Raw genomic sequence first — 23,556 nt, 5'->3', positions numbered from 1 at the left:
AAGTAGCCATGTGTGTGAGAAGCCCCTGAGGTGAGGAAGGCTTCTAGGAAGGGTGGGCAGCCCCTAAGACCTCGAGGCAGCCTCCAGCCACCAGCCCGCAGAGACCTGGGCAGTCAGGCAGCTGCAAGGTGTGTTCCATTCTGACAACAACCCAGATGAGCACGAAGCACATTCTTCCCACTGAGGCCTCCAAGTGAGAATACAGGCCTGCGGGCCCTTATTTGCAGCTCTGTGAGACCGTGAGCAGAGGACCAGCTCAGCTGTGGCTGGACTCCGGACTCATGGACATTGGGAGAAAATAAATATGTGCTGTTTTAAGCAGCTAAGTTGGTGCTAAATTGGTACATAGCTAGAGAAAACTCTAGCTTTGTGATTGAAGTTTGTTACTCATGTTCTTAATCTTAATAAACCCACTTGTGTCTTTGAAAATAACAAATATTGACTAAAAATAAAATTCCTAAAAATAGGTCATTACAGTGGTAAATCCAAATCTTTTTAATTTTATTTAATTTTTTTTTATTTTCCATCTTATTTTTTTTAAGATTTTATTTATTAATTTGACAGATCAAGCAACCACAAGCAGGGGGAGTGGCAGAGGAAGAGGGAGAAGCAAGCTCCCCACTGAGCATACGGCCCTATCCCGGAACTCTGGGATCATGATCTGAGCTGAAGGCACACCTACTGAGTTTAACCTACTGAGACACCCAGGTGCCCCAAACAAATCTTTTTAAGAGCACATTTCTTCTTGTATGTTTTTAATAACCCTCTGTGGGGAAGGGGTGCATTGATGAATTTTTCCTTCCCTGACGCTAAATGGCAATCACCTGTATAACACATAGGCACCTATTCAATTATTTATATAGGTAGAAAAACGATAGGGAAATGGGCAGGCAGGGCCATTTCCTGTTGGTCACTCGTGCATTTTATTGCTGACAGATGTGCTCCGTGCCCGGTAATAAGTCACCCCTGTGTGGAGTGAGTGGGATCCATTTCAACCTGGTAGAGCCAGCTGGCTCCTGTGCTGTGGGAAGGGCTGACCGGCGTCCGTAGATCAGTTTCCTCCTCCCTTAGCTGCTGTCTCCATGTGCGGGTGTACACAGAATGGCCGCACTTCACAGAATCAAGTCACTGTGATGGCCAGTATGCGACCCTCACCTTTTTCCTGTCCCCTACCATGTCATGCACAGACTTGCCATGGCAAAGGTAAACAGGAAACCACCTCAGATGCTAGAATCCACATGCTCTGCCTTTGTGAAACGTCCAACATACACTTATCTTGAATGGAAAGACTTTTCTCATCTGCACTAAGTCTCTCTAGTACTATTTTCCATGTTTTCTTATTTTCCATCTATATATTTTTCTGACCTATACCGAGCAGTATCCTTCAGGGCAGTAATAGATTTCCTTTTTTTATTCTCAGCCTAGAGTCTGGCTTGTCTTTCCGCTTCTCACCAATTATTCAGTTGCTACTGACAGGTGCTAACTTTGTTCATGCATTATTTCAGTCCGTTCCCCTAATAACCTTATATTTTAGATAATACTCTTATCTCCGATCTACATGGGAGGGAATGGAGGCTTAACAGATTAAATGCTTGAAGCACTTGACATTGGAAAGGCAGCTGGAAAAAATTTTTTTAAATATAAAAAGAAAGCAAATGCAAGGTACATTTTTAAAAAGAAAATATATATAGAAAAAATAACATGACACAGAATTTTGAATGAAACATATTTGTTGAACAACACATTTTGAGGGTCCTAATTGAGGCTCTGATAAGACTGCAGGTATATTGAACGTGACCAGATTATGGAAGAAACATTCTGCTTCCCAAATGCTCTATATTGACGGAAGTGTGGCCTGAGGGCCTGGAGCTGTGGGAACTCACAGTGAGGAGCTGCCATGTAGGCCCAGCTGGGCTCCATGCACAGCTTTGTAGATCAGAATAGTGATATTATTCCAGAGTTTGAATAGGTAGAGGATGGGAAACAATTCTTGTAAAGCAGGGAAAAGTGTGTGACTGTGGGAAAGTGAGAAAGTGTAGTTGGGGCAAATTTCAAAATAAACACAGAAATTAAGTCAGAATATGGGGAAAATTCACCGAACATTTCTCTCCTTGAAAATCAACACCTTGACCCTAATCTCCCCCAGGCTGAACTGAGCCCCATTTCCACCCCAGACATGGTCATTTGCTTGAGTTGTTAAGATGACTAAAATAGTTGAGCTAAAAACACAGTTCCCAACTGATTAGATAAAGTCTCCAAAGTTGCCCTCATTCTTCCAGGTTGTTTCATTTTAGCTAGGTACATGCATGGTCCTTGTGAGCACTAAGTACCTGTGACTTGAGGAAGAATTTATGGTTGGCATTTATCAGGGTGTCTTCTCCAAGGCAGAGACCACTAAACGTAGCATGATCTTGATAAGTACTTGCAGACCAGTGCTGAGGTGGGGGTGGGGGACAGGAATTGCACAGAAATAGTTAGATTGGTGGTTACTTCTTGATGAGAGAAGGAAGGAGAGTGTTGAGAGCCCAGTTGGGACCCGAAACCAAGACATCTGGGTTGTATACATTTTATCCTATGGTCAGGAGCAGCCATCGGAAGTTTCCTTGAGCAGCAGACTGGTCGTGAGCAGGGTCCCTCTGAAAAATTGAATGGAGCAGGAGATTGAGGTTGGGAGGATGATGTTGGAGTCTAGTGTAATAGTTGAGGGGCCTGCCCCAGGCAGTAGCAAGAGGAAGAATGAGAGGATAATGTTCAGGTCTAAGGCATAAGGGATATTGGTTCAATTCTAATTCCTTCTTTGAGCAGCTCTAAAATATGAAAAACAAGTGAGTCGTTCTGTTATTTTTATTCTCCAAAGGAACATCCCGTTACTTTCTTTTGGTGGCACCTGTGTTGAGTTGGGGTGTTTTGGTACAGACGTCATCCATGCTGTGTAGCCTCTCCCTGCGCCTGCTGGGGACTCCTGTTTGGGCAGAGAGCCGTGAACAGAGAGGGGTGCTCGCATGCTGGTCCGACGGCCCGGGCTCCAATCCATGCCTTCCCACCTGGGGGACCCTCCCTGATCTCCCTGCTTCAAGACCTTGGGTGGTTTGTGGTAGTAGGAGCATAGCACAGGCACCGTGGGGATCGAGGACCTGACCCCCAGCAAGTGCCATGCTCGGTAACCTGAACACACTGTTGTTGCCAAGGCATGTGTTTGTGAAGTTCTGATCACCGCATTCAGTGAGCAAGCCAGCCAGCACGTTGCCTCCCTGATTATGGTCTACTTCTGTGCTTCATGTTCGAAAATATTGGCCTTGCGATGATCTGGACAATGGGGTCTATTAAACTTACTTTCTTAAGAACAAAATTGGTATGCATTGTCCATTTTCAGTGAAAAAAAAAGATTCACTTACTTTATTTTGAATAAGAAGAAAATTTCCACTCAATGGAACTATAAATTTAAGTGAAAGAATACACTTTGGAATTTACAATAGATAGCAGACTGTGTTCCTCATCTTCCTGAAGGTGTGAAATTGTAGTTAATTGCTTTGTTCTCAATTTTAAAGAGCAAAGAGTTCATAAATAATAAGCTTGAGTGGCAGTTTGCAAAGGCTCTAAAACCCCTCAATGTGTTTTTCATTGCCAAAGATGTAATTCTTCTGAGTGTTGATTATTCCCATGAATTTTAAAATATTTTAAAATACTCTACAGAGACTAAACAGAGGAAAATTATCTTTGAATTCCCTTTGAATAGAGCTGGATGTGTCAATGAGAAGCATACAACCTTTGGTTTCCTGTGACACACTCATCCCTCACCTAGTTATAGAATTTCTTAAATATGTAGAATCTTATGGTGAAATGTAAATAATGAATTACTGCTTCTTAACTACATAATGATAAAATTTTCAAAAATTGTGGATTAGCTACTATATATATGTGTGTGTGTATATAATATATTTGGAAAGAATCTTTTCTTCATATCTGGCAGCTATTTGCCCATTGAAATTATCAATCATTGGGGATCCCTGGGTGGCGCAGCGGTTTGGCGCCTGCCTTTGGCCTAGGGCGCGATCCTGGAGACCCGGGATCGAATCCCATGTCGGGCTCCCGGTGCATGGAGCCTGCTTCTCCCTCTGCCTGTGTCTCTGCCTCATTCTCTCTCTCTCTCTGTGACTATCACAAATAAATAAAAAAATTAAAAAAAAATAAAAAAAAGAAAATATCAATCATTAATAAGAGATTATATTGTTTACTCACTATCCTAAATCGTTCGGGATTACAAATTTTCACCAGTCATCTTAAAATAATTGCATGTGTATTTAGTGTTATACTATCCTTAAAATAAAGATTCAGTAAATACACTTCATACTGGCCCATTCCCACCAAAACCCAGCACAAATGACATCATGAAAATCATGCCCATTTGAGGTACATAAAATTCTTTGCAACACTTCACCACCATAAGATTATTTGAAAGTTTCAAGGCACTAACTCTGCCTGGCCCTATTTGTTGTATCATTTTTCTTTCTTAAAGACAGTTTTGCCTCTAAAGAAATTCCATATTAAGAGTGTTAACAGAATCCTCTTTTTAGTGGCTGCATGTTGAGCAGATAACAGTAGCAGCAAATAAATATATTAGCAGAGTAACGAAGCCAAGGCACAACTGAGTTGTTGTTTTACTAACTCAGCCCCCAGCCCTGGGAGCCCGTGGCGGGTAAGTATGAAGATTTGTTACACTGAAGTTACCAAGAATCCTGTTTTCCTCTGGGTTCTTCAAATCCTGCCGTCTCCCACACAAGCATTTGGAAGTCGGGCTTGAAAAGAAAGCACAATTCAGGGAGATTAATCATTAAATTGTTAAATTTGTTTCTGAACTTTAATACAGTTTAATCTTATGTTCTGTCTTTGGGAAAATACACAGGGAAAAGTCTGTTTTAGGTGACATTAAACTGCAGTATTTGTGCCACGAAAATCAGGATTTTGCGGTGGGAAGTGTCCAGTACTCAGGTTGGGAACATGGTGTTGGAGTTCCAACTTGGCCATGAAGAAATTTACCTCGAAGTGCTACCCTGTTTTCATTAGGTTTCCTAGATGAGTCAAATGCTTGAGAAAATGGCTTGTAAACGTAAAGATGCAAAGATGAACCACTAGTTTTCCTTTTTTCCTAATTTCAGACTCTTCGAGGAGCTACTTTGTCAGTTCAACCCAAGTGAAATGAGTCAATCGGAGAAGGACAAACATTATATGTTCTCATTCATTTGGGGAATATAAATAATAGTGAAAGGGAATAGAAGGGAAGGGAGAAGAAATGGGTAGGAAATATCAGAAAGGGAGACAGAACATAAAGACTCCTAACGCTGGGAAACGAACTAGGGGTGGTGGAGGGGGGAGGAAGGTGGAGGTGAATGGGTGATGGGCACTGAGGGGGGCACTTGACGGGATGGGCACTGGGTATTATTCTGTATGCTGGCAAATTGAACACCAATAAAAAATGAATTTATTAAAATAATAGCACCATTGGTGTGGGTGTGGGTGGCACTTCCGTCCAAGAGCAGGCATGTTGTTTGAGTGCACAAGTGTGTGTCCCTATTTGGGGAGATTCTTTTTAGGAATCGGGCTTAGAAACTGCTGGTTTTCTGTTCCCTGTGATTCCGTGTCTGGTTTAGGCTGAGCGATCACTCAGAGGAGACCCTGTAGAGTATCGTGAGGCTCAAAAGATGGTTGTACTACGTGATCCCTAAAATCTCTGTGAAAGAAAGCCCTTGGTGACGGAGTATCTCCCACAGGGGGGTGGCGGCTCCAGAGTGACCAGCTGTTGTGACCGCATGACAATTAATTTTATAAACCAGAACTATGTTGTATCCTCTCTCTTCCTCCACTTGGATCATCTGACATTTCTGCCTCCAGAATAATTGTAAAGTTCGCCCCGTGTGCTTTCAGGGGATGGGTGGCTGGAATGGGAGCTGTGCTCCTTTTGTCAGATTCTCAGCCAAAAACCTTTACCTGACCCCGTTCTCTATCTGTAGTGCTCCCATCATCCGAAACAAAAATACCAACTACTTAAAGGAAGACTGCATCTTTTTTTTTTTTTTTTTTTTTTGAAAACTTCATCTTTTAAAGCTTATTAGCCTTCCCCGCATCCACGACTATCCCATTTCCCCGGGGTACCCGAGCCTTCCCACAGGTGCGTGGCCGTCTAGGCCCTCGGAGGAGGAAGGCATCGTGGAGCCCACAGGCCCCCGCCTGACTTCCCAGAACCTAGAGGACGGTTGGCACAGTCGGGCTCGGTCCCGCGTCCCCTCCTCCCCGGGCCCTCCTGCCCAGGGCGGCGCTGGCGGCGGCAGGAGCCTGGAGCGGCTTCTCCCGAGGGCCCGGGGCTCGCCGGGGCTGGGCCTGCACTTGCACCAGGTGGGGCTGCGGGATCTCTTCCTGCCCTCGGCTGTCAGGCTCCTGTGGCACCACTGAGGACGCAGGGAGGTTAGAAGCTTTCAAATCAACTGGGGTTTAACACGTGTTTCATACATAGCTGTTCATTTATCCGTGTTTTATATAAAATCAGAGGAGAAGGAATTCTGTTTTAGTAGCTGGGCTTCCCCTGCGGGGATCATGTATTCATTCCCTCTCAAAGCAGTAGCGTCCTCTCTCTCTCTCTCTGTCTCCGTCTCTAGCTTGCTGGGGTTAAAAGCACACACGACATCTTGATCGGGTCGTCTCTAAGCTGCTGGACCAGTGGTTTAGCACCGCCTTCAGCCCAGGGCCTGATCCTGGAGACCCAGGATAGAGTCCTGCATGGAGCCTGCTTCTCCCTCTGCCCGGGTCTCTGCCTCTCTCTCTGTGTGTTTCTCATGAATAAATAAATAAAATCTTAAAAAAAAAAAAAAAAAAAGTTTAAGCTGCTGGACCAGATCCCAGCCTGCAGGGCACCAGCCCCCGCGCTGCTTCTCTGAGCTCCGTGCCCGAGGCTGTCCGGGCTTCCTTCTCAGTTAGGCCACTGTGGGCCCAGGTGGACCCCATCCTTACCGTGATGCCCGGTGCGCTGAGGGGCGTATTTTCCGACATCACGATCATTCACGGGAGTGGTTGGCTCGCAGCTGGGGTGGCCAGCCTCTCGCTGACCTCTTCAAAGACCTTGATGCCTTCTGTCTCTCTGCTCCGGCTCCTGCTTTTCAGCTCCCTTCATATGTCGCCTGCTGGCTGCAGAGATTCCAGGCATCGCGTAGTAAAGGTGGTGATGAGCCAAGAGGAAAGGAATAGCCTCCCTTGAATCTTTACAGTTAGGTTTAAATGACTCCTCCCTTCCCCCCTCCCTTGGCAGGGGGGATCCAAGAGACCGTGTTTTCACCTTTGTCATGACATCTGCCAACTCTGCTCTGAGCAAAACATTTTCAGAATTTCCAGCAGTTGTTACAGTCCACCATGGCAGCCTCTGCCTGTCTGATTGTCTGGATGCTCTGACTTACCTCCACAGAAGGAAATCTATTTTTGTTAGTAATGTGGCAACAAAGTTGTATGGCTATGGGAACCTTACTTTTCCCATCAGCACTGTTACTATGTTTTTTTTAACTTCAGAGACAAGTTGAAATACCATGGTTGTCATAATCTACAGACTTTGTGTTGTAGGCAAGACTGATGGATGGCTGCTAAAATTAGGAGTTGTCTGTGATCCTGAGATGGAGTTCTTTAATGTGGTTTGTGTGGCTTACATGCTTTGCCGAGATATGTCATATAAGTCCCCAGCATCCTCTCTCTGCATCTTCTCCTCTCCTGAGCATTCCAAACCTTGCAACATGGATCTCACATTGTTACCTATTCCACACTCTGCATCTTCTGGGTACATTTTTGGCACTGAGTGGACCCTGTGTTCCCTCTTACCTCATTCACTTCTGGAGTTTTTCAGATCTCGTCCAAGACATCACCACCTCCTGAAAGCTTCCCTAGATTCCTCTAATTCATCCCCTTGGTCTTTACCTAAACCCAGGATGGATCATTCTATGGCAACACTTCTTGCTTAATAATCCCTTTCCCCCTTGACCCTTAAGATGCATGCGGCCAGGGATCTAGTGTGTGTCAGGCATATGGTAGGTGAGCAAGAAGTAAAGGAAGCAAAGGGTCCCATTCTGTATCTTGCCTTATCCAGGATTCTTCTCGCCCCACAGCACGACTGTTCCTAGTCCCATTTTTAGCGTTTTCTAATGGGCACCTTACCAAGATGTTTGCATTTTCACAAGTTACTCTTGCAGACCAAAGCCTCTGCCATCTACATGGATATGCTGGGAGTTAAGAGAGCTTGAAAGATTGCTTCTAAGGGAAGAAACACTGACCAGTCCACTCGGAACCTGTCCCCCACGTGGCTGCTTCTTGCTAAGGCCACACCTGATACACTGTTTCTCTAAAGTAGAAATTAACCAGAAGTAAATAAATTTTAATAACTTAATACTATCAATTTATTAATTTCTTTGGTTCACTTAATTCCATATTTAGAATCTCTTTTGTGCTAAGCTGTATCTAAAGAACTTGGAGACTGGAGATGGGGAGAAAAAAAAGAATTTCAGACTTGGACCTTGGCCTTAAGAAGTGAAGAAGCTACTGGGATGACAAATACACAAAACAAAATTTCAATACAATCAAATAATTGCTAGAGTGGCTCACTGCAGAAAGCACAGGGGGAACATATGGTAGGAGCGTCTGTTAGAAGTCCAGGAGGAGGAGAGTGCGAGTTCTCTGCATATTAAATTATGAAACCATCAATTGTTTAAACTGGGAAAGTATTTGAGGTCGTCTGGTTTCTGCTTCCTACATCAAATTCACACTTCTTAAATTAATTTTAAAAAAGTATCTAGAGAGATTATTTGGCTTTCCCAGGATTGCCAAACAGCGTCAGAAGCATAATCACCGCCAAGGTTACATCCAAAAAATCAAACTGGGGGGGCGGGGGGGGGGCGTAGAAAAAAAGCTCTCATGATCTTTAATTTGTCTTGGGAGTCATGTCTGCAAACTGCCAAACTTTAAAAATCTTCCATTTGTATTCATGGAAAAAAAAAATCAGGGTGTTTGTGCAGTCAAGGACAATTTACTCTTCCTTTCTACAAGTCAGTTAATAGACCAGAGAAAGTGGCCTTAAGCACTGTGCAAAAAGAAAATATTAGGATTTTAGCCCAGTGTGGTAGAGAAATCTAGAAATCTTTGAAAATGGGTTCAGAGAGTTTTCAAGGCAATTGAAAGCTATGTAATTAAGAGGCTGGTGAGAAATATCTTTCTTGATTACATGCATATATATTTGTTATATATATATATATATACACACATACACATCTATAATTATATGTAATATATAACATTAAAATGTGTTTTCTTATTTTTTTTCCTAATTAAATGGCATTTTTTTTCTTAGAGATTTTATTTATTTATTCATGAGACAGAAAGAAAGGCAGAGACCTAGGGAGAGGAAGAAGCAGGCTCCCTGCAGGGAGCCTGATGGACTCAATCCCAGGACTCCGGGATCACGACCTGAGTCAAAGGCAGATGCTCAACCACTGAGTCACCCAGATGTCCCTAAATGGTAGTTTTTAATCCAAATCCTTTTATATTTCCTGAAAGTATAATGTCTAAAGCAAACCTAGGTTGAATGCACACACAAAATTCCTAGCAGGAGGAAAAGTAGGAATAGAATTGTAAGGTGAATCAGGCTTTGGTGGTCTTTTACAGAGTCAGTGTTCTGGAAGGTGAGCAGAGATCCTAGAGAAGAAACTTTCCCTCCATCTCTTTGGTTGAGTAGCTAGTAGAGTTGCATTTCTTTTGTGTGAAAGTTTCACCTTTTTAATACATTGTCTCAGGATAGAGAACTTGTCACTTGGTTTGCTTGGGAACATGGAGAGGTCTCCTTAATGCACTTACTTGGAGGGGCTTCAGCAGTAGGGGTCCTGTCAAAGGCTCTTCTTATTACTTGCTTATTTCCTGCTTCGTTGTTTATTGGCTTAGGAGCTTACTTGAACTAATTCTGGCAAGTCTGTCTCCCACTGCCCAAGGTCTCTTGGCCCTGCACAAATTGTTTCATTCCCTTGTTATTCTCCTTGAGCCTGGGTACCCAGGCTTGTCCTGGGTAGAATAAGCCAATTATTGTCCAATATTGTGCTTAGGAACCCTGCCAGTTAGATTTTTACCCTTTACCATTGGATGTGTCTGTGGCTTGGAGAATATCCTCACAGTTTAGGCATTTAGTTGTTTGCCTTCTCTTCAGCCAGGGTCTGTGAGCTTGGAAGTTCCTCTCAGATTGCTCCTGAGAGGACACAGGCTTGAGCATGCAGAGTCTTCCAGGGATGAATGTGATTGGATTCTGAAACCTGATTCCTATCCATTCCCTCTGGGTCAGAGTTGCTTATTGTTCCGTCAATATTTGGTCAGAATATCTATTTAAGCCCAATACACCAGGAGGGCTTTGCCCTGTGTTCAAAGAACATCTTTCTCCCTTTTCTGTATGTTCTTAAGACAATCTCAAGAGAATTGAAATGATTTGTAAAAGTAATTATCATCAGATAAATCGCTGTTTTGTTAGGGAGAGTTTTTCCAGCTCCTTACTCTACTATTCGTAAGAATTTTTGAGACTTGAATGAAATCACAAATGGGAAAATCTTAGCAATATTGTGCACATAGTGTTAGAAAAATACTGTTTTCTCTCTACTAGAGAACCAGCTACAGTGGTTTTTAAGGTATGGTCATTGTGTGTACAATGAATGAAATATATTGCAGAATTCATATGTATATTGAGTAAATATATACATATGTATTTCACATGGCTACATATATTTTTTGCACAGATATATATTATTACATTTATATGCATCTATATCTGTAGATAATCACAGCATTATAGTTTTCAGTTTTAAAATGCACGTTATCATTGTTTGACTTCTCTCATGCCCTCCTAGAGAGCCAAATCAGTAAGACCATATCGGTACATTTTTAACTCCAGGTACAAATATAGAGAAATATTTGGGAGGGGGACAATGCCTATTTAATTACTACTATTCTGAATATATTAATGTTTTTTATTAACAATTAGTAAGATTGGATCTGATCGAATTAACTTGGATTTACCCTCCATTTTACAGTAATCTAGTACAAAAGTTCTTCCTGGTTCTTGACAGAGCTTACAAAACTCAAATTATGAAGATTATTTCAGAGAATGAGCCCACTGAGCTTTCTTTACTCCTTATCTTCTATTTCCTAAATGGGTTTATCAGTCTTGAGACAGCCTTATTGAATTTGCCTTGCATTTTCCATGTATAGAAGGAAAGTTATTTTGTTTGAATAAACCTACAACAGCAATGATTACTTTAAAGTCCTTGAAAGTCTATCACAAATACATCCCAAATGCATGGAGTGGGGCTTTTACGTGACTAGCATGGCACCTAAGCATCAACAATATATGTGGATATACAGTATCAATTTGGCATAGGTTTCTGGTAAAAAGAGGAAAATTCTTAGACATACTTCATCCAACAAAGTCCTAGGAACTATCAGCCGGTTTACAAGGATCCACCTCCTTGTATTCATCACTCATTACATGCATGCTTTCCTATTTCACTGCAGTAGAAAGTTTGGCCAAAATATAGAAGTGACACAGAGATAAGTAGGAAAATATCCACTGATGGGATTTGTATAGAGGAGGCAAAAATCAGTGTACATCCTTAAAGGCACAGGCATGTTCACATCCTTCTGTCAAAAAGAGCACATGTTTCAGCTAGCTCTTGTGAGAATCCAAAGAGAAATATTGATGAAACAACAAACAACAATGCACAGAATGTTCCAGAATCGATGCAGATCACGTTTAAACACCAGTGTGTGAAAACATCATGTCATCCACATGACATTGTTTGTGTTGTACTTTTTTGTGAGCCTTGTCATGTTCTCAAATAAGGTGGCTTCTTCCAGAAAGATCAAAGATCTCTTGCATAGCAACAAGAGCTAATGTTACTAAAGGGACATGAGAGAGTTTTGATGTGCAAGTTAAGAACAGATGTGTTTTCTCCTTTACTCCAAAAAAAAAAAAGAAAAGAAAACGAAATGTGTCCGGCTTGTCAGCATTCAAAATTGACTAGAAAAATTGTTATTCTTTTTAATCTAGATCTCTAGAATATAGCTAGATATTTTTTTGTATATGTCATATATGTCATATGTATGATGAAGCAGTTATTTTAAGTAAATACTCAGAGAAAATTGTTAAGATATTTTTGAAGGACAAAATTTTTACTTGTCCTCTACTATTATACTGAAGAAAATGATGGAAAAACTAGGGAAGCAGAACAGCAAAACTAAAAAGTTATGGAAGATATTACCTGAAAAAGAAAAATAAATACAAATATACAATAATTTTTAAAAACCCTAGAGAGAGCCCTTTAAAAAAGTTGTTTTACACATTGAATTAGTTCTAATCTTAAATTTACAAACAGGTAACTCAGTAAAACATAGGTTAAGTTTAATATTTATATTTACAAATCTTTGTGTACAGTATAGTGCTGAATATATGGCTATGGTGTGTGTTGTAGGACTTTTGAGTAGTATGTGTGTATATGTGTGCATTGAACCACTGATGTGTGTGTCAGTGAGTAGAGTGGGTATAAGGGTTTACCCACTATTCTGTTATGAGGCAAATGGGCTTCAGTGGGAAGATGGTGCCACAGCTACACTCTCCTTACCATGGAGGGGAAAAGGAAAACTGTGGATTCTCCAGTCTCCTAAGATTTTCAAGATAGACTATCGGACTTTGAGTTCAGAGAAAAGTGAATACAATCAAATTCTTGGAACTGATTTGAGAAACTTGTTTCCATCTTGCTTTCCCCTCTAACTTTGCACTGCTTTGGGGGAAGAAGGTATTTCTTAGGAAGAAGAAGGTGGCTGCTTATTACAAAACAGTAAGAGCGGGCTTTTCGGGGCACCTAGGAAAATATTCTCTATGGGAACATTTCCTAGTTCTCGTGATTTTTTTTTTTTTTTTGCATTGATGGCTGAAGTCACAAAGTGAAAACAAATGAAAGTAACATTTGCTCTTGTTTAACATTTGATACAGAGCATCAGGAAATGGGGAGATGAACTGTCTCTTAAGGAAGCGAGAAGCCAGTTACTCATAATTTAGTCATGTCTATTTTTCTGTATGTTCTGGTCCAGATTTCACCCATGGCAAATTTTTTATTCCAGTCTGGGACCAGCAGGTTTTCTTCCCCAGTGCCCTAACATTGCTCTTATAGATAACACCTCAATTTGCCTTGTACTTCCTAGATGCAGTAGCATTTTTTAAATGTTCCATGATATTTACAAAGAACAAGCATTGTGATTTATTTCCTTCAATATTTATGAATGTTAATGAGTATTATACATGCTTATTAGATCGGGCACTTAAGTGGAAAGGGATGAGAAGTGATACTGTTATGTGTCAATAAGGCAGGTATAGACTGTTGATCTTGAAAAGAAAACAACCAGTTGTTTTACCAGCAAAATGGGCTTATTCCAGAATGACAAAAGAATTGCAGTTCTAGACTATGCAGGCTATGCCAAAACCAAAGGTAAATCTGGAAAACATAGGAGAGCAGTGTTACTTTGTTGGGAAAAATGAGAAAGTTGGAAGGGGCTGCTTTGCGTGCAAATCCATTGGAGGAAGGTAAGAGTTAAGGATGGTGGCAATTTCTCATTGGCTGAATTGTGACACTTTCTCATTGGCTGGGCTGTTGCTGGGCTAGGAGAAAATCTTTCTTCCTTCTGCTATGGTAGGAAAGGAGGCTTCTCTTGTTGGGGTCTGCAGTTGACTCTGAGTTGGTGGATCATGAGAGCTTTCCTCTATGGCCTCCTAATTCTATTTTAAATGAGGTTTTTCTTGGTTCAGTTTCACAAGACCTTGAGGAGAAAGCTTTTTTCTTTTCTTTAAGATTTTATTTATTTATTCCTGAGATATGCACAGGGAGAGGCAGAGACCTAGGCAGAGGGAGAAACAGGCTCCCTGCGGGGAGCCCAACGTGGGACTCGATCCCAGGACCCCAGGATCACACCCTGGGCCAAAGGCAGAAGCTCAACTGCTGAGCCACCTGGGCATCCCAAAAGTGATTTGCTTTGATCAACTTTCTGAAATAATGACAGTGGTCTGCTTCAGATATATTCTTATCAGTATAAAGGAATAGAATGGCTAGGAAATTTAACCTTGTTACCTGGGCATAGCCATTTTCAGAATGTATTTTTATTAATATTTTTTATAAAAATACACACTGAGGGGGCACTTGAGATGAGCACTGGGTGTTATTCTATATGTTGGCAAATTGAACACCAATAAAAAATAAATTTATTATTTAAAAAATACTCTAATAAATAGTATGAAACTGCATTATTCAATTTGGTAAATACTAGCCATCTGACACTGTTGTGCATTCAAAATGTTGCTAGTCCAAAATGAGATGTGGTTTAAGTATAAAATACACAATGGGTTTCAAAACTTTGCATGAAAAAAAGATGTACAACATCTCAGTACTTCTGTATTGTTTGTATGTTGGAATGATAATACTTTTGATATATTAGGTTAAACATCTATTAAGAAAGATTTTACCGTTTTTTAAAAAAAGTGACTATTAATAAAATTTTACCTTTTTTTTAAAAAAGTGACTATTAATAATATGCTCCCATGTGTGGCTTACATTATTTTTCTCTTGGGCAGAAATGGTTTTGAAGCATAAGGGAAAATAAATATTGTAAATTAAATAATTCAGTAATAACCCAAAAGCTTCCATTGTCTTATCTGCCTCCAACTCCAGCTCCTCTCCTGCGAGTTAAGATTTTTCTCCAGCATTTAAAAACTCACATGCACATATACAATCAGAAGCTATTTTCTAACACAAAATGAAATCAAAATGTGCATCAATTTTGCAACTTGATTTTTCCATTTCAGACTGTATGGTGTAGATCTTTTCACAAATATACACTTTTTAATTTTGCTTTTGTTTTCCACTTAAATGTATAATGAAACCAGTAGACTCCCCAAAGACTGCCTTTTAGTAGCTGCAGAGCATCCCATAGGAGGACCATAGTTGGTGAGTCCTGCTCCATGTTTCTGCTGCTTGACTCCAAGGGCCTGTCAGAGGCCTAGGGTGGTCCCCCGCTTGTCGTTGTCTTTTGTGACCCGAAAGGATCAGCTTCTCTTTCTTTTTCAGAGCAGCCTTGTGTATGAGGGCAGCCCCAAGCACAGGCTGTGTGTGGAATAAGGTTCTTTGTGAATCCTTTTGTTCTGGCTCTGAGGGAAGCTCACAGAGCTTTCATACTTATAGACTCTTCCATTCAACAGCTCTGGAGTAACAAAGCTTTTAAGAGGCCTTAAAAGGGAAGCTGTTGGGGGAGTGGTTGCAGATGTCAAAATATAGTCAATCCTTAAATCAGCCAATCATATAGATGCTTCATGGCTAAGGGGCTATATATCTAAATATCTAATAACATTGTTAAAGAGAGACTTTGGATTATAAAACATCAGGTAGAAATTAGGGTGAGGTGAAGAAGTTTTACTGAAAATAGCTGGAGTGTGTGGAAGTTTACCAACTGAACATTGAGATATCATCTCTCTTCTCATGCTTGGCTCCCAAGCATTTGGAGCTAGATTTGTAACCCCAAAGCAGAAATTGAAGGATTCTTCTTTGAGAATTTTTCAAATGGGGAGGGGTACTTCCTCAGACTCTAAATGCATGGAGTCCACTCTGAGCCCTGAAAATGAACAAGCCTACCACACCATTGTGGAACCTAATTCATGATGGAATGCATTGAGTTGTAATTCCAGGATGATGCTTAATTTATTTAAAAACACTCAGTTTCTTTTTATTTTATTTTATTTGAGAGAGAGAGAGAAGGGGGGGAAAGGAGGGGGGGAGAGAGAGAGAATGAGAGAGCAGAAGCCAGGGGGAGGAGCAGTGGGAGAGGGAGAAGCAGACTCCCTGCTGAGCGGAGAGCCCTAGGCAGGTTTGATTCCAGGACCCCAAGATCATGATCTGAGCTGAAGGCAGACACTTAACCACTGAGCCCCCCAAGTGCCCCAATACTCAGTTTCCCTAAAGAAGAAAATTGTATTTTTTTTTTTTTTATGAAAACATGACTTTTGTCATAGGCTTATCTTCTCATGGAGAGGTTTCCTATGAAGGAATTATCTTTTGCCCATGACAGCAGTAGGAGATTTCACTCAGTGCTTGCTTGACTCATACTGTCTAATTGAATGCAGGTTTTCTTTGGGATTAAGCATGTTAGAGTGCTTGCTTTGGTCCCCAAGGCAAATATTCAAGGACATTAAGTAATAAAACTTAATATAGGAGCAATTAAAATATGGAATATAATTTATGAAATATTAGAAACCAAGTTGAATGTTTATTATTGCAAACGTTAATAAAAAGTTAATTGTGCCCTTTAGCAATTAATTTATGCACAATTATCTCAAAGTGTTACTGGGCCTTCGAAACTAATTATAATTATATAGAGGTATTAAAAAGAAAACTCCAAAGTATCTACAAAATAGCTCCATAAAAATCTGTGTGCTTAGCTGACATGGAAGCCCTTAGCTATGTAAGTAATATTAAATGAGTTAAGACTATACTCCAATTACTCTATAAGAGTTGATCATTTAAAATTAGTGTGCTGTGGCTGGGTACATTTAAAGAGCTTTAAAGCATCACAAGACATTCAAAACAATTACTGTCTATTGTGACTTTTATTTAATCACAGAATCAGTCTTAGGACTCCTGCATTTAGTTCAATAGGTATTAAATTAATGCACTGGAATAATGTAAATCTACTTAATATTATCTTCATAGCTACAGGGGACTTTTTCAGGCTTCCACAACTTAAAAATTAGGCAGCTTTTCTCAGTTGAATTTATTACATTACAAGTAATACCATTTGTTGGTAACCTACCAGATGTCATGTATTTTACTTATAACAATAGATAACTCTCATGACACTCTTAGATCAGGCTAGCTCTGTTCCAAACATCACTGTATTTATAGTGCCAAACTAGTAGGCATATATATATATAGAGAGAGAGAGAGACAGACAGACAGACATTATATATATAGTTATATTTGGAGCAGAGCCTAGCATGATCTAAAAGTCTGTTTTATATATACACACATATAATGTGTTTGTCATGCTTAACAGACTTTCATGTAATCCTGCTATTTTTAGTAAAATCCATTAAGCTTATCCCTCATTTCTACTTATTTCTTCATACAAAGCCTCCTCTTAGGAGTATATATATATATACTCCTATATATATATTCATCAATGAATATATATACTTCTTTACTCTTTATCAGAATGTGCTATTTTTATTTTTTTTTAAGATTTTATGTATTTATTAGAGTGAGCGAGCAAGAGAGAGCATGAGTGAGGTAAGGCGGAGAGGGAGAAGCAGACTCCTCACTGAGCAGGGAGCCCCATACTCACTCCCAGGGGCTCCAGGGCCATGCGTGACCTGAGTCGAAGGCAGATGCTTAGCCGACTGAGCCACCCAGGCACCCTGAGTGCTACTATTATTATAATTTTGAAGAAAAGAAGGCATAGGGAACTGAAGTGATTTGGCCAATATTGTAGCATTCATTGCAAAGTGCTAGAGCAAGGATCTGGATCCAAGGAGCACAGCTCTGTGAATGATGCATCCTAACTGCTAGCTCATGTGGACTGTTTGGAGCCATTTATGTTGGGGTGTGACACTTTGCTTCTTACCAGAGTTGTGACCTTGGACAGGTTACATAACTCATTTGTAAATGTAGCATAGTAGCTGAATCTGTCTGGTATGGATATCAACGACGTTAAATGAGATAATCTGTGCCTTTTATTAGAGCGCTGGCACGTGCTCCATATGTCCGGGAAATGCAAGCTTTTTAAAATCATCTACTGTAATTCTCCAAATTAAATATTACCCAAACTTAACAGAAGAGCAATCTGATGTCCACAAACTTAGAAGTATTGCCAAAGGCTGAGAGAACTAGCGTTCTAATTAAGTGTTCCCTAAGTCCAAAATTCTATATCCTGTTCATTTACCAGACATACTATAGTAAGGATGGCAGACCTTTTCAAAGCTATGTTTAGTTAAACATGGTGGAGGAAGGTAGGCGTGGTCTTTATTTTTTGAAGACTAATTCTCTTGTTGCTTCTATCTACAGCCCAGTTCATGTTCATTCATATGCTTTTTCAGTTGAGTCCTGAATCAGTTGATTGTGGTAAAGTCCAGTTGATTGAATACTTATTTTTATACCCAGAACTGAGTTGTGATAGATTTGGGGCTGTGTGGCAGAAGATTGGCATGAGGGGTGTGAGGAGGACAGGAGGGGCACCCCCAGGATTCAGATCTTTTTCTTGATTTGCTAGGGAGACTAATTTTTATTTTCTGATAAAGTAGCCTAAATGTTGGTGTATGCCTAAAATGCTTGTTTCTCCCGACTTAAATTGCCTTTCTGAGATAGTCTTGAGCTGCATCTTTTTGTAAATTGTGAATATTATTGGGTGAGTCTGAGCCCTTTCCTTTATTTTAGTAGGTCTGTTTTCCGTAGAGGGGGTATTTAGTTCCTTGAAGCACATCTCAGTGACCAACATTGCTTTGCTACTTTCTTTCTTTCTTTCTCTTTCTTTCTTTCTTTCTTTCTTTCTTTCTTTCTTTCTTTCTTTCTTTCTTGAAAAGAACTGCAATGGTACATAGTTTAGTAGATGTTTAAATGTAAAATGGTATAAAAGGTATAAACCTTAAAGATGTAAAAATGATGCAAGGAACTACCATAACAAGATTCAGTAATTGTTAACATTTTGTTCCTTTTGCCTCATCATCTCCTCTGTGTGTGCGCATGTGTGTGTATGTGTAGTTCTCTGTCTACACAGAGACATACACAGTTCACATGAGTTTCATTTGGCAACTTAGGGGAGAGTATTTTGCAAGTGTGCTGTCCTTTTATCTGTGTATTTCATAAATACAAGCATATTCTGTCAAATAACCACTGTGAGGGTGTGTATCAAGAAATTTACGGATGCAATGTTACTATTTCATCCCCTGTCTATAATCAAATTTTACAATTTGCCTCCAGAATGTCCTTTATGGCTTTCTTTTTTTCCCTTCTCTGTCCAGGATCTAATTCAGGAACACACATTCCACTTAGTTGTGTCTTTATTATCCTTTAATCTACAATTCCTTAGCTCTTTTTCTGTTTTTCAGGACTTTGAAATTTTGCAAGTGAACGGGCCGGTCATTTGAATGTGTCTGATGTTTCCCTATGATTAGATTCACATTATGCATTCTGGGCAGGGACACCATAGAAGTGATGTCTTTTTTCTCTCTCTCAGAAGGAAATAAAGTTAATTTGTTTCATTATCAGAGATGTTAACTTTGACCATCTGGTTAAGATAGATGCCCATCAGGTACTTACACTGTAAAGCTACTATATTCCTTCTTTCTGTAATTAGTAAGAAACATATTTTTAGACTATTGGACTATCCCATCTATCTCTGAACTTTCACCTTCTAAAGTGACAGAAGTTTTTAAAGTTTATTTATAAATATTTAGTAACTGGCCCAGTTTCCCTCTATATTACGTTAATTTATCTGAAATAGATCATATGTGATAATTGATGAAAACAACTTTCCCAAATCTAACACATTATTCAACATCACTGTATACAAATAAACATGTGTGATCCATTTATATCAGTATGCAGTGGTGTTACATGAAAATGAAGTCCATCTTTGAATTCATTTAAGAATTTTGACAATTCAGGATTTTAGGATATTATTACATTTTTGTTCTTCAGATGGGCTAAAAAAAAAAAAAAAAAAGGAAGACTGGATAGAATGGAAGGAGGTCTGAGAAATGCCCCCTTTCCCAGCCAGAGCCATAAAGCTGACAAATTTGAAAACAACAAGCTCAGTTCCTTTGGTTTTAAACAAGATTTGCTCCAACAAGATTGGAGCAAACCAATCTTACATCTTGTTAGATTATCTTTATTTGCTTGTGTTTGCGTTCTAGAAAAAAAAAATGTCTCTCTATTAAATGCTCCTACCATTCTATGTTACAGAATCAGGCCTCTTTGAGAACATGAAAATCATTTCATCAACTTTGTTATTTTACAGATGAAAAAAAGTTGAGACGTAGAAGTAATCTGAGTAAGTTAGTTGTAGAGTACTATGAGCTGGGATTCTGATTGTTGACTCCTGATCTGGTGTTATAGCCATGAAATAGATGACCTTGATTCTTGAATATATTCTGTTTGATTACAGCTAAGGATCTGGGAAAAAAAAAAAAAGTAGTGGGCTGAATTTATGGTGGTAGAGTATTCTTTCAAGTACCTGTTTAAAATATTGCGTGTCCTTGCCTCTCCACTGTAAAAGCCTCTCTACTGGGATAGAGGGGCATAGGTGAGACAATTGTGATGGATTCTTAATATCATTATTAATTACATTTTTCTCACTTTTTATATTGTATTGTCTGATGCCAAGGGGAAAATATACTCTTAACTGCCCATTCTTTTTAATGAAAACCTGTATCCCATGCACCCATCACATAAAATCCTAATGAACTTCTCCAAAGAGATATAGGTCATCTCAATCTCTAATGTTTTCCTCACTTTAGGAAAATCTCTGATGTGATCTTGACTATTCTTTGAAATATCATTTGGCTTATGGCCAGAGAACTCAAGAATCCTTTCAGACACTGGATTCATCTTTGGAATCATACCAGAAAATCCATTTAAAATCAATCTCTTATGAGGAGCAACATTACTCCCATCATTTGCCTTACACCCAATTTGTTTGGAAAATAGCACATAAAAAGAGGATCTGGTTGTAGTTTATATCTTTTCTAGTTTTCCAGTTGGATGAGACTTTTATAAATGTCTGGGCACCACTACCAATAAGGATTTGTCATCTGTTGTCAAAATAGTCGTACATAATTTTTATTTTGAAGTTGAGCTTTAGATTTACTTAAGTATTTTTTTTGACCCCATTGGCTTAATGTTTTAAGCTCTATAGTTACGATAATATATCTTCAGGTCCCATTTCTAAACCCATCAATAACATTGCAATTCAATTCTGCAAAAGAAATTATTAGTCAATGCCTCTATATTAATCATTCAAAAACAATAAAAATAAAATTGAGGGCAGAACACTAGTTGCTTCAAAGTATTGAATAAGCAAATTCTTCTGGGAGATTTATTTTCAGGATTTACAATTATTTTTTACTGATGAAATTGAGCTTTGTTAGAATGAAATTGAAGATTGCCTTTCCTGAGTCCTGTAACTATGAAGCTATATTCTTGACAAGAATTTTTAGACAGGACCCATATACATTCAGTATGTTTCGTTTTTTTTATCTTTTCCTATGGTCAGTGAAAAAGAGCATATATTGCATGTAAATACAATGATTGCACAGATATAACTAGTTTACCTGAGTTGACTCCAGCCTGGGAATTTCCAATGAATGAATAAGTATCTCGAACAGTCAATAATTTGAATTGAATAAAACCACCATTGAATAAAACACATGCCAAGGACTAAAGATGTGCTGCATCACTGTAAATCATTCTAGGTAGCATTTCACTGAAATTATAAATATTTTAATGTTCTAAAATATGCCATTCTTTTAATGTCAGATGCATGGTCACAATTCTTTTTTTTTAAGATTTTAAAATCTTAAAAAGAGGGCACGATCAGGGAGTGGGAGCAGAGAGAGGAGGAGAAGCAGACTCTCCACTGGGCAAGGAGTCTGACATGGGGCTCAATTCCTGGACCTTGGTCTCATGACCTGAGCCGAAGGCATGCTTAATCGACTGAACCACCTAGGGGCCCCCATGGTCAAAATTCTTTGACTGTAAGCAACAGACACCAAGGCATAGATTAGGAGGGAAAAAGTACTTTCTTATTTCCAGTTAAGTCCAAAATGGATAGATTTGAACTTAGGGACATTGGAGTCTAAGAGTTCAGACTCTGATGTCTCCATCTCTGTGCATCACTGAACTCTGCTCTTGTGTTCTTTTCTTCATTCTTGGGGCTTTTAACATGATGGCTCAGGGGAGGCTCTGGGCTTGTGTGTTCATTGATTTCAAGAAAGATATAGAGAAGTACTCTCCTCTATGATCCATCAGAATCTCATGAGAGCTCTATGAGAACACTCCAAAAATGTGAATGCTCATATGAGTCAAGTGATAAAATAGGCATCTAGTTGACTGCCAGAGCCCTGAAGTAGGAGTGAGAGAATCTGGATTTCCATACTATGTCTGTTCATTAGGAGCAAGACTTCAATTTGTATACATTCCATGAGTCTGTGATTTCTCACTTGTCAAATTCAGGGCATAACTACTTTCCTCAATCCTTCTCAAGCACCAACTATACCCCATGCATGTTATGGAAGTGGAATACAGCCATGGAAAAAGCCAGAAGAGGTTCTGCTTCCATGGATGCTTCATTCCAGTGTGAGGGAGACCCACAATGAAAAGATAAATAAGCAGTAACAAAAAGGGAATTTAAGTAGTGCCAAGTGCTATGGTGCAAATGATTGGTGAAAGCCATTTAATCAGCTTAAGGAGGCAAAGTTTATTTAAAGGGACACAGACACTGAGATGAAAGTAAGCTCATCTCATGAGTATTTAAGAAGAAACTTATTCTAGGCAGAGGTAAAAGAGTGCAGAAGTGCTAGGCTGGGAAAGAGTAGGGCTTATTTAAAGACTAGTAAGAGGAACTCTATGTATAATCCATCCCAAAGAAAGGAAAGAGATAGAATTGAGCGTAGGGAAACCCACAGGGGCCACCAGAAGATGAGAGAATCTACTGGATGGTTTTTGGCTTTCTTTTTAAATTTTAATTAATTAATTAATTAATTAATTAATTTTATTTACTATTAAAACCTTTTGTGTGTGTGTGTGGCTCATCTAGGGGGATCCAAGGGAAGTGCCGAGTCCAGTTATAAAGATTTGTGGTAACAATCAAGGCAAGATGTGCTGGCAGCTTGAAATAGGCTGCTTGCAGGGAAGGTAGTGAGAAATGTTTGTATTTAGGTTTATTTAGAAGGCCCCATAGGCAGGACCTTCAAACCCACAGAATAGGAGTGAGGAAAGAGATTAATATAGATTTCCAGGGTTTGCTCCTAAGCACCCCAGTATGGGATGGTTCAATGAAATGGTATGGGGAAGTCTCAAGGATGGGACCAATGAGAGTTTGGCCTTTTAGATCTAAAGCACCAGGGTCCTCTGATGCTTTAGATGACTTTGAACTTCTGGTAAGCTCCAGGCTGGTGAGGGCAGGATCACCTACACTCTGTCTTCCCGTGGAGTCGCTCAGAAAACAAGTGCAGCAGATACTCAGGAGTCTAGGGCTTTTCAACACTCTGAGTCCAGCAGTATCGTAGAAGCTTTTTGGCACATGACAACAAATAGGCAAGTGGCCGATAGCCTTTTTGGCTGGTTGCCAGGTTTTTTGAAAATCCCCTTCTATGATTTCTTCTGTTCCCAGATTTGTAGACAGGCATGAATTTGGCAGTTGCTATAGAAATGTGAAAATTACAAGACATGCTGAACTACTCAGTGACTA

At 39.7% G+C, this 23,556-nt stretch overlaps 1 long non-coding RNA gene across 2 annotated transcripts; it reads right to left on the bottom strand.

Moving 5' to 3' along the window:
- Positions 1 to 579: 579 nt before the first annotated feature.
- Positions 580 to 7,422, bottom strand: LOC144309964 (uncharacterized). 2 transcript variants are annotated; one of them, XR_013375782.1, is made up of 4 exons: positions 7,325 to 7,421; positions 7,003 to 7,176; positions 4,729 to 4,796; positions 580 to 4,155 (listed from the first exon to the last, which is right to left on the bottom strand). It is a non-coding gene; the product is annotated as an uncharacterized LOC144309964 (long non-coding RNA). The 2 variants fall into 2 exon arrangements; XR_013375781.1 differs by having other exon boundaries at positions 7,003 to 7,422.
- Positions 7,423 to 23,556: the final 16,134 nt, after the last annotated feature.

Source organism: Canis aureus, chromosome 3, assembly GCF_053574225.1.
Source record: "Canis aureus isolate CA01 chromosome 3, VMU_Caureus_v.1.0, whole genome shotgun sequence".
Lineage (NCBI taxonomy): Eukaryota > Metazoa > Chordata > Mammalia > Carnivora > Canidae > Canis > Canis aureus.
This window is presented reverse-complemented; position numbering and strand designations above follow the sequence as displayed.